Raw genomic sequence first — 12,190 nt, 5'->3', positions numbered from 1 at the left:
GACTACAAGGGAAACAATGATAGGTCAAAATGTAGAAATATTAAAGATTAAATTCTGAGTGCTCAATTCACCAAATCTAGAATATAATAAACAGTGGAACAAAGATACTTCAAACTATAAAAGCATGTCTCTGTTTTTTTTTTTTTTTTTTTTTTTCAGCTTTGTAACCACTTATTTGCTTTCTGGCACTAAAAGCTTGCTCCAGGCTCATCTGGAGCATTACCTGACCCATCCCTAAAATCAACCATTTCTACAAGGAGCCCTTGTTGTTTTCATTGGATAATGGTATCAGGAGCCAAACACCAGGTGATAGACACACTCATGGCTTCTCAATTTAGACTGGAAACTGGTAAGTTTCCAGTCTAAACATCACTTTTCTGGTGTTAATTGGTTCAACTCCTTATCTCCACCCCATACAGTGAGGTTATGTTGTGTTTTTTATTCAGTTAGATTCATTTATCATAGTCCCCATTCTATTTTGGGATCCTAGGCACTTGGTGGGTTTTTTTAAATACATTGAAGTTTATCCTTAGGGATGTACAATTTTATAGATTTTGATAAATGCATAAAGCCATGTATCCAGCACTCCAGTATCATACAGCATTGTTCCATTACCACAAAGATTCTCTTGTGTATCCTTTTATAGTCAGCCATCCTTTCTCTACAACTAACAAGCATTGCTCTATTTTCCATTCCTTAGTTTTGCCTTTTTAGAATGTTACATGACTGGAATAATACAATATTTAATTTTTGAGTCTGGCTTTTTTCATGGAACAAAACACAATTTGATCCATGAATTCCAAGGCTGGGTCAGAAAATCTCCAAATAAGTCCAGAATATTTTGTTTTTACAAATAAAGGATGCTTTCAAAAATGCCTACAGTAGCTTTAAAAAAGCATTAAGAAGTTGCCCTGATGGAAAGATCAAGTAGTGACCACTTAAATGTTAAATATAATAAATATTTATAGCTAACTAGAACCAGTAAAGTTTGTAAGGAACCATTAATTCATAATGATACTCAAAATGAACAAATAATATAAAATATACCAGAGAAAAATCATACTGACCCAAATTATTCATGCTTACTCCTTGCTAAAAAAATGAATTATTGAATTTTTAAATGAAATGCCTGTTTGTTTAGTTCATACACCTCATACTCCCTAATAAATTATTCAAATACTTACCATAATAATAGGAATTAAAACTTGTTTCTGCTATTTCGCCAGAGATATGTAGACCTACGCAGCTTATGTTCCAATTAAAATGAACCATTGACAAGGAAATTAACTACAGAATTGAATCTAAACAGCCTGCGCCTTTGAGAGACTGGCTGGTTATAGAAAGTAGTACTGTTTGATTCACCTAGTCTTAAAACACACACTTGAAATATTTCATAGTTCATTGTACCTAGTGAGCACAGTCAAATAATCATATTCTCTAGAATGATTGGGAAGGGAATTAGTTCAGGAAGGAAAAAGAACAGACAACACACTTGAGCAAACAGTAGAAAAGCTGTGGCACTGAGGACAGTCCTTACCCTATTTTTCATGTCAGCAACTGTGTGTCTCTGTAATGAACTCTGGAGTTTGTAGGGTGTCTTTATCTCTACTGAGATTTGTTCTATGTGGTTTCTTCCCTAGAAAATCATCTCCATAAATTTCCATACCCTTTACCATTAAAGTAACTTTCATTCATCTTCAACTTTTACTTCTTCTATTCTCTCCTTAAAAATCTTTGCATTTATCCCACCAGGTATAAATTTTGATTACCATACAATTATTATTTTTAAAAACTAAAGATGAAAATAAAAATAAACCAAAGCAAAGGAATGAAGTGCCCAAGAGATATCAAGGACTTAGGTAAGAAACAAAAGGTTAACTGGTAATCTAATGCAGTAGCTGATATTTTAAATTCACAAAATTGATCAACCATTAGGTAGCCTAATAAATCATAAAAAAGGGAAAAGAAACCCAGATATCTAACAGTAAATTAACTGAATATACAGAAGACATAAATATAAAATTTTTGTTTGTCATTAAACCATTAGTTATGCCTCATTAAGGGATGGAAAAGCCACATCTATAAAACATCTTTGAAGAATTTGAGGCAATTATCTAAGGACGAGACTCCACCTTATGCAACATGCCCATATTGATTCACAGGTGAATTACTTTCACCTATTAAGAAACTAATGGCCAGGTGTGGTAGCTCGTACCTATAATCCCAAGCACTTTGGGAGGCCCCGGTGGGAGGATAGCTCGCGCTCAGGGATTTGGGACCAGCCTAGGCAACATAGTGAGACCCCATCTCTTCCCTCCCACGAAATTTTTTTAATTAGCTGGGTGTGCAGTGTTGCATGCCTGTAGTCCCAGTTACTTGGGAGGCTGAGGCAGGAGGATCACTTGACCCCAGGAGTTCAAGGCTGCAGTGAACCATGTTTGTGCAGCTACACTCTAGCCTGAGCAACAGAATGACAGCCTGTCTCAAAAAAGAAACACAAAACCCACTAACAATTTTTACCTAATTTACTCCTAAAATGAAGAACATTTTCTATTTTTAAGCCAGCATAACAGATATGAAAATAAATAATGAAGATTGAAAAAAAGAAAACTTTACAGGTATCATTTATTGAGCAATGATATAAAATATAATATAGAAAAGATTGGAAAGTGAAATCAAATGCATATTAATGAATAATTCATTTTGATGTTTATTTTGGCAAAATGAAAGTAGAATTTAAGGAAGCCTATTAATATAACTCAAAATTGAAAATAATGGTTTCCTTAACATATGCTAAATGTTTAATATATAAGAACTATTCCTGACATTTATAGAAATTTCATCTTTTTTGGAGATATGGTCTTGCTCTGTCACCCAGACTGAAGTGCAGCAGCTCAATCATAGCTCGCTGCGGCTTGGAACTCCTGGACTCAACTGACCCGCCCACCTCAGCCTCCTGCATAGCTAGGACCGTAGGCACGTGGCACTATGTCTGGCTAATTTTTTTTTTTTTTTTTTTTTGAGACAGAGTCTCGCTCTGTCGCCCAGGCTGGAGTGCATTGGCGCGATCTCGGCTCACTGCAAGCTCCGCCTCCCAGGTTCACGCCATTCTCCTGCCTTAGCCTTCCGAGTAGCTGGGACTACAGGCGCCCGCCGCCACGCCTGGCTAATTTTTTGTATTTTTTTCTAGTAGAGACGGGGTTTCACTGTGTTAGCCAGGATGGTCTCGATCTCCTGACCTCGTGATCCGCCCGCCTCGGCCTCCCAAAGTGCTGGGATCACAGGTGTGAGCCACTGCGCCCAGCCCGTCTGGCTAATTTTAAAATATTTTTTGTAGATTGGGATCCTCATCTTGTTGCCCAGGCTGGTCTTGATTTCCTCGCCTCAAGCAATCCTCCTGCCTCGGCCACTCAAAGTGTTGGGACATTTTAGAAAAATATGTTTATGCCAATATAGATAGATAACTTCTTTAAAAATAACTTAAAAGTAATATAAAAATTGTGATTAATTATGAATCATAAGAAACAGTCTAATAAATTTCAGGAAGAAAATAATTTCCCACCTACAACATAAGTATTTAATGTTCTTTTGGGAGTGAATGGCACATAATGTGAAGAAATATAAACGAAAAAAATCAATGAATTAATGAATTGTTCCATTATTGGTTTTGAGAACCATTTGCTCATCTATCTAGGGGAAGTAAATCTGGTTTCTTATTCACTCCATACTTCAAATCATTTTATATGAATAAATAAAGGTAATATAAAAAGAATATACCTATATGTTAATCAAATGAAGTGTGCATGTTTTTGAAGTAAAAATTTTTCTAAGAAATCACATCTAAAATCCACAAAAGAAAAGGCTGATTGGTTACATACATTTTTTGCTTAAAGATAACAATATTAATTACAATAACAAAAATGATATCTCAAATATTTAAAAAATTAAAATGACAATGCAAATATGAATCAGATAGTTATTTAGCACAGAATTTTCATTGAAATATTCAAAGAAAACAGTAGCCTGGTTGAAAAATGGAAGTTTATAGAAAACAATTATTACAAATGACAAATTGGCATAAGAAAATTTGTTAAAACTTTTCAATAAAGAAGAAAATAGGACTGACAATTACAGTGAGATAATAGCTTTTATAGATAAGATTGAAAATGCTTACCATTTGATGATGCTCAGAAAAGAATATGGAAAAATAGCCACTTCCATACAATGGCAATAAAATAATAAATTTGCTAATTTTGGGGGGCAATTAGTGAATGTTTATCAATATTTTAAATGCATATGCCCTTTTTAACACTACAATTTCACCAATTAAAATTTGTCTTAAAGAAATATATATATAAAGATTAAAATAGGATTTATATTAAGAATTAACTAGAAACAACTCAAAAGTATAATCAGAAAATAACTAGTTCATTTAAATATAGTACAGCTTCACAATAAAATTCAATGTATTGTATTTTATTGTGAGACTATGTCATAGTTAATTAATTATTCATTTTTATTAATTAACTTTTAAATTAAGAAAACAAAGCTGATTGGGACCTAGTGTGTGGTTTAAAAATTATAAATGCGTATATGTAATAATGCATAGAAAGAATATGGAACACACCAAATATATACATAAAACTGTAATTCCTATGGAGGAGGGTTGCAGAGGGAAATTTTCCTTTTCCTTTTAGAAATAATCAGATAAGTACTTATGGATAATTAGTTTCAGAAATATATATAGGACATAATAGATAATGAAAGACCTCAGCTGGTGAAGAGGCCTGTGAAGGAACAGGAGAGAAAAGAAGGGAGAAATAAGGAAGGGAGAAAAATTCAGGCTCACATATAATTTTAATTCATTTTTGGAATGTCCTCAGTAATCTGTTTTAAAATTAAAAGTTTTGCTTTCATGATTTTATTTCAGTGCCCCCATTTCATTTATTTTGACACACTATTTAAAATTCCCCAAAAATAATGAGCTAAAAAAAATGATTAGTAAAATGCCTAGATCTGCAACTTTATTTGGGATTTTTTGCATTTGTACCAGGAAAAGAGATTACTAGCTTGGCTGTAAACTTCCCTCATTAGCTGCAGAACTTAGCAAAAGAATGTCGAGTAAATTCACACTGACCGTTATCTTCTTTCATCCTTTTGGCATACTGGGCCCATTTTGTGTTGTCCTTTGTACTTTCCACCCTTTGGCTACAAATCTCATTTTGATCATTTTTAGTATTTTTTAAGAAAGTACAACACTTGTCGCTTTCTGCAAAATTCTGTCAGCTATAAGACTCGGGGTACAATCTACAACTAAACAAGTACGTGCTCATTTGTAAGTATCTGGAATAGTCCTACAAACCATTGTACCATAAGAATTATAAAATTAACCAAACACAAACAAAAAACACTGAAAATCTTTTTCACAATTAAAAACTGGTAGCTATTTCAGCCACATTTCAAAATAATTTAGTTATTTTTTAAGGCCCAAATTCATAAGGGCCACTTTTAGTTTTCCTTTTGTTTATTCACTTATTTAAAACAAAAATGAACAAAAAATAATACTCCTCCCCCAAATATTAATAATTCAATTGGTTTGGGATGACCATATAGAAGATGTTTAGAAAGGTTTACTAGGTCACTAAAAGAAGCCAATTTGTGAACAAAACAAAACAAAATGTACACTTTTTATTTAAGTTTCAATTCCATCTCTTCCATCTCTTCAACTTTGGCCTCAGAGTATTTGGGCAGTAAGGACTGATGAGTTCTAAATTAGTGGGAGGAGGAGGAGGGGGAGAAACTGATTCGATATAAATTTTTAAGAGATTCCTGGAGGTGAGGCCGGGCGCGGTGGCTCACGCCTGTAATCCCAGCACTTTGGGTGGCCGAGACGGGCGGATCACGAGGTCAGCACTAAAAATACAAAAAATTAGCCGGGCATGTTGGCGGGCGCCTATAGTCCCAGCTACTTGGGAGGCTGAGGCAGGAGAATGGCGTGAACCCGGGAGGCGGAGCTTGCAGTGAGCCGAGATTGCACCACTGCACTCCAGCCTAGGGGACAGAGCGAGACTCAGTCTCAAACCAATAAAAATAAAAAAAAAAAGAAATTCCTGGAGGTTAAGATTAAGAAATGGTCCAAACTAAAGACAGAAAGAACAATTTGTAGAGTTTTGTAATAATTTGATTGAAAAGTGATAATTGTCTCAAATAAGTACAGACAGTGGCAAGGGTTAAGATGTGATGTTTTAGAGCATTATTAAAGAAATAGCATTTACTGGACTTAGTAAATGATTAAAGATGCATGATAGAGAATTATTTAGGAGTCATGTTAGATGTCCTAAATTGGCTATGTAACTGAGCATATATTGTATGCAATATTTTCATTGCGTTAGGGAATAGAAAGGAGATGTATATTTGTTGTCAATATGATACGGGAAACAGCTTAAGTGAGCATGAGAGAGAAGTCCAAGAGGAAGTGGGGGAAAGGAGTTAAGGACGCAAGTGAACATGTTTCCATCACAAAGGAGAAGTAGGTAGAATTCCCTAACATCTCTTCTCTGAACTTTGAGAAAAGAAGGGAAAGATAGTTAAGAATATAGAATGAAGTTTAATCTTGGTAGGAGAGAGGGGTTGTTTAGAGGAATTATTCATGGAAGCTCTAACACCCCTACAAGAAATGAAAGGAAGGTTGACTTCTGTCTTCTGAGAAAGAGAGAATGTGCTTGAGTAAGAGACTGTTAGAGAATATTCAAGTTTTAAAATAGCAATTATGAGGAGTCAGAAAAAAACAAAAAGCAATTGGTGGGTTGTACTGAAGCTCTTAGAACAGTAAATGAAAATGGTATTTTTCTTCTAAAGTTCACAGTAACTCAGACATGCAAATAGAGAATCCAGATTGTAACCTTCATCCAAGATGGTCTGTTGTTAGAATGATCTGGCACGTAGCAAGGGCGGGCGTGGCATTATCGGTGAGAGAGTAGGTCAGAGGTGTTATTTAATTCATTTGGTAGAACAACTATTTACCCCATCATTTTACATCTGTTATGGAATGGCAGAGTGATATATCTACAGCAATTACTCCTCAAATTGATACCTCACCAAGAACAGGATACAATCTGAGCACTCTGTTTTGTCAGTACATGGCACAGCCCTTCAGGATCTGACCCCAACTTACCTCCCTAACAATGCCTCCTAATAAGTTTCCTTTTCTATACTGTTACTATGGTGAAATCCTCGGTGAATTATTTTCGAATGGATACCGATTAATACATTATCCATTATGCATTATGTCACACCATTCCTACATGTGATAGCCGAATTGTTTCAATCCTTCATGGTTTTATACAGCTTCTTCCCTCTTCCTAAGATTCCCTTCCCCTATCTGGGGAATCATAGTCCACCATCCACACAATCACTGCATATCACTCACACAGTCAAGCTTTCACTTCAATAACTTCAACAGACTTTGACCTCTGTTTAGTGAATCACTCTTTCCTTTATACAAATGCTGTGACTAATACATACTTCTTATCATAATTTATTTCAATTGTTCATTTAAAAATGTTCTCCCACTAGATTGTGAGCAGATTAGTACCAATGACTTTGTGATGCTTCAGTATTTAGGACAGTATGTGAAACACAAAAGTGAATAAATATGCATTAGTAACAAGAGAGTGTGGAGTTGAACATCAGGGGAAAGGTGGGTTTGAAGAGAGAGTGAGTATCCCATGGGCAATTCTGAAAGAAAGATGATGTCTTAGGCAATTCTTGCATCACTATAAATACCTGGCTAGGTAATTTTTAAAGAAAAGACGTTTAATTGGCTCACAGTTCTGCATGCTGTACGGAAAGCTTGGTGTTGGCATCTGCTTGGCTTCTGATGCAACCTCAGGAATCTTACCACCATGGCAGAAGGCAAAGGGAGAGCACACATAACACATGGTGAGAGTGGGAGTAAGAGAGAGAAGGGGGAGGTGACATATGCTTTTATACAACCAGGTATCATGAGAACTCACTCACTATAGTGAGCACAGCACAAAGGTATTCATGAGGAACCCATCCCCATGACCCAAACGTCTCCCACCAGGCCCCACCTCCAATACTGGGGGTCACATTTCAACATGAGATTTGGAGGGGACACATGTCCAAACCATATCACATGGGAAAGTAAAAATGAGGCTGCTGAACTTGGAAGATAATGATGGATCTGCCTTTATAGACTCCTTCAGAGAGTAGAAAATCGTATGAATATAAAGGTCAGAGGAAACAAGACTGTAGAAAACTTTAAAAACTATATGATGGAGATTAGATGAAATGTTAATAATAATGAGAGTTCTGATGATTTAAACGTCTCTCATTCCATTTTTGGAAAACATTGGTTTAAGAGGTGGAATTACTCAAAATTATTCCATTATACTAAAATGTTTACCACTTTTTACTACAACCATATGTTAAAAGTATTTTCTTTATTCACTTAACTGAGCTTTTAATGGATTAAATTGTTCAAAACATCACTATTATGCTTTGGGGCCTTTTAGTCATCACATAATTGCTATGTACTCTTTTCCAGCTGTATATTAACATAAAAATGCAAGCATTATTTTTGCAAATATTGCATACCAAAGCTGAAATTTTGTTTGATAATAGAAAAAATTAAGACAAAAATGCTTTAGAGTGCTCTATAGTTCACATGATTTGATAGCTATGTACACTTTTTTTTAAATTTGAAGACCTCAATTTAATCCTAAATATTAGGTATGGTTTAAGACATTTGCTAATTAAAGAAGTAAAATCTAGCATTTAAATGAAATAAATTGATATGAAAAATCAAGTTATAGCTTGACAAGTTTACTTCAGTTATCACTGCATGCATCACTTTTAGTTCTTTTAAAGCATTTGCACATTCCCCATGGTACTGCAATTCTAGGACTAGAAACAGGCATATGCTCAATAGGGCACCACTTGGAACTTCTAAAGATGCTACACCAAGTACCCTTTTCAGGTTTACATAGGCTCCTAATTTTTCATTATGTTTCATCTCAGTTCACATATACTGTGCTTGCTTTCTTCTCATATAGTAGATACTATCACATCTTCAGTTTCCTCTCTGCCTCTGAGTAAAACAAATTCCAGGGGCAGAATTAAAAGGTAACACCCTCAGTTACCAATTTTCTTGATGGTCTCAAACATTGACAGTTTCTACTTAAGGACTTTAAATTTACGCCCCTGAGGGAAAAACCAAAGGAGGGAGGAGTAAGCAAATTATAGATAATCAGAAATAATTCTGCATATTTTTTGTGTGCCAGTGAGTTTACATGCTTGTGCAATCTCCACCCCAACCCCATGGGACAGGTCCTTTTTAAATTCTGGTTTTTCAAACGAAACAAACGAGTTTTGGCCAAGTAACATGCTCAGAGATGCACAGAAATAGTGAAACAGACATTAAAACCTAGGTTGTCTGATATCAGAACCCCAAGTCTTAACTTCTACATTGCAATGCATCAATAAATAATTAAACATTAAAAAAATCTTACCTACCTCTTAAAGATGTGCTTTATAGCTTCCGAGGTGGTAAATCTGGTGCATAAACCATAGTATTCCTTTGATATTGCCTTTGATTATCTCAAATCCTGAAGATGAAAGTTACATAAAATAACAGATTTACACTGTGCTTTGAGGTTTCAAAGTGTGACAACATTTCTCTTAGTTTCTCTCATATTTCTACTCTCCAGAAAATATTGTTTATACTTTTGCCGTTAAAAGTATGAAGGCAATTTCATCCCCATTCCACCCTGCCAAGAATGGTCAGTGAAATTGGGAAGATACTATTGGATATTGATATTTAAGATTTCTTGGTCACCACATAGCAGATGAAAGGCATTGTCATCTCATTTGTTAATCAAGTGGATGACAAATTTGCTCAGGCCCCTTGATATTAAGATATCTTAAAAGCCGAGCATTGGCAGAACTGTTTTTCCAATAATTGAGAAAGATCTGCTTAAGCCAATCTTAGATCGTCTACACTCCAGTGCACTTTGTAATCAAATAGAGTTAGTTTAAAAATTGATTTACTCTTTTTATTCCAATAACAGGTATTAGAGATCCCCCCTGTAGTCTCTCCAATAGATGTCAACTCCTATATTCTTCATTACTGAATGAGATATTCACAACTACTGTACCAGTCAGGAAAGCAGAATTATGCTGCAGTAATGAACTATCCCCATTTTTTGTGCATGGTTTATTCAAGAATATATTCATTTTAGGTACAGGCAAAGGAAGAAGAGCCTTGAATAATTACAGGTAGAGGAAATAAACCAAAAATGTAAAAATTAAAAATGGATATGAATGACAAAGAGATCCAAAAAAACTGTATCACTGGATCAGTAACCTTTGTTGACATTTAAAATTTTAATTTTGGAGAATCTTAGCTATGGGAGGTTAAGGAAGGGAATTTGAGATAAAGAGTTATCCTTAGACATGGAGATAAATGTAGCTAGATGTCACAGCTAGAGAGTAATTAATTGCCTAATGCTACCAAGAAGAACTCAGAGAAACAAGGAATAAGTATGGGACTGGGATGAAATGATGGTGAATGACTTCTTGGAAGGGGTAAAAATTCAAATGGAATTTAAGTTTGGTGAAATTATAAAGTAATTAATTGAAAAGAGGAAAAGCACTACAGGTCCATACAATAAATAAAGGCCCAGGAGCCATATGAGAATAAGTCCATACAATAAATAAAGGCTGGAAGCCATACAAGAATAAGCCACACAGGTAAGGATAAAGTTAAACTAGACTGAGAAGAAGACTGCTGACTTCCAGCCTGTGCTGGCTGGGTGCATTACTTTCAATTGGTCATTTTAATTATTTTCTAACCTGAAGAATGAAAGTGTTAAATTTTGACCTCTTTAACTCTACAATAGAATGACTTTTTTCTTTGTATTTTATGTCTTCAGAACCTCACGTTTCTTCTGAGCAAGTTGCTTCTCATTTTTAGACTGCTATAATCTGATGGTATCTGAAAAAATCTAAATGCAGAGATGTAAAATGTGTCATTTAGCTGATTCCAAATACAGATAATTATTTGTTAATTTTTTTCTATATTTATGTTCATTTTTTTTTGAGAACTGTGTTCTTATTTAGGTATGTGTTAAAAGCCAGAGACCACAGTAACTATGAAGAATTTTAGGTATAAAATACCCAATGAGAACCACTTCCAGTGTTACCCTGGCTAGCCACTAATAGCTCTAGGGTAGACAAAGAAACAAATTTCAGTCTATTTCAAGAAAGTGCAGAAGATTCTAATAAGCAGATTCTAACAGTAATGTGTGAGATATATATGTGTGTATATGTGTGATATATACATATATATGTGTGAGATAATGTGTGTGTATATACACACACACATACACATATTTATGTATAACATACATAAATATATAGAATTAGAGAAAGTTGTGTTATAATTAGTGTGTATTTGGACAGCAGACTTAAAAATTTCTAAAAGCATTGCAAATAAGTAATCTGCCATCAGATATCCCAGGCTAAGTATATGGACTACAGTGGCAAATAATTTGGGAAGAATGATAGAGTGAGATTGTATTCCTAGACTAGTTATTCATCAGTGGACAAAAACCAAAGCTGACCAATAAGTTTGATTGTCCTGCTTCTACATTTAAGCAGTTGGGGCTCAGAAAGTGATACCCTTATAACTGGCATTTTGACATGTTGAGAGGCCTTGGAAGCTGCCTCAGAATCAAGGTCCTACAGACTTCTCTTGTTCTCCTGATAGAGAGGGACTCTGTCTGGAATTTTCTTATCTGATCAAGAAAGATTCTTTCCAAAATAAATGCAATTGCCTTAAATCACCTCCCTTAGGATCTTATTGAATAATCAGGAAAGATCAACCATAGAAGAAAAGAGACTGGGAGTCACCGCTATGCCAGAAAGACTTTTCATCTATTCTAAGGGAAGCTCCAAAAGATTACCTGAGGAACTTTGTATAATAAGTCAAGCTTTGTTTTTGTGCAGCTCTACCTCTTGCCATGAAATTTGCCTTCCACCTCCCAGGTCCATGGATCTCTCTCCTATGAGGAGAATATTTAAACATCAAACATCTGGTTCCTCTTTGACTTAATATTTTGTATGACCCCCCTATGCATATGGGTGCACATTAATAAACTTTGTGTAC

This window comes from Gorilla gorilla, chromosome 12 (assembly GCF_029281585.2).
Source record: "Gorilla gorilla gorilla isolate KB3781 chromosome 12, NHGRI_mGorGor1-v2.1_pri, whole genome shotgun sequence".
NCBI lineage: Eukaryota > Metazoa > Chordata > Mammalia > Primates > Hominidae > Gorilla > Gorilla gorilla.
Note: the sequence above shows the minus strand (reverse complement) of the source record.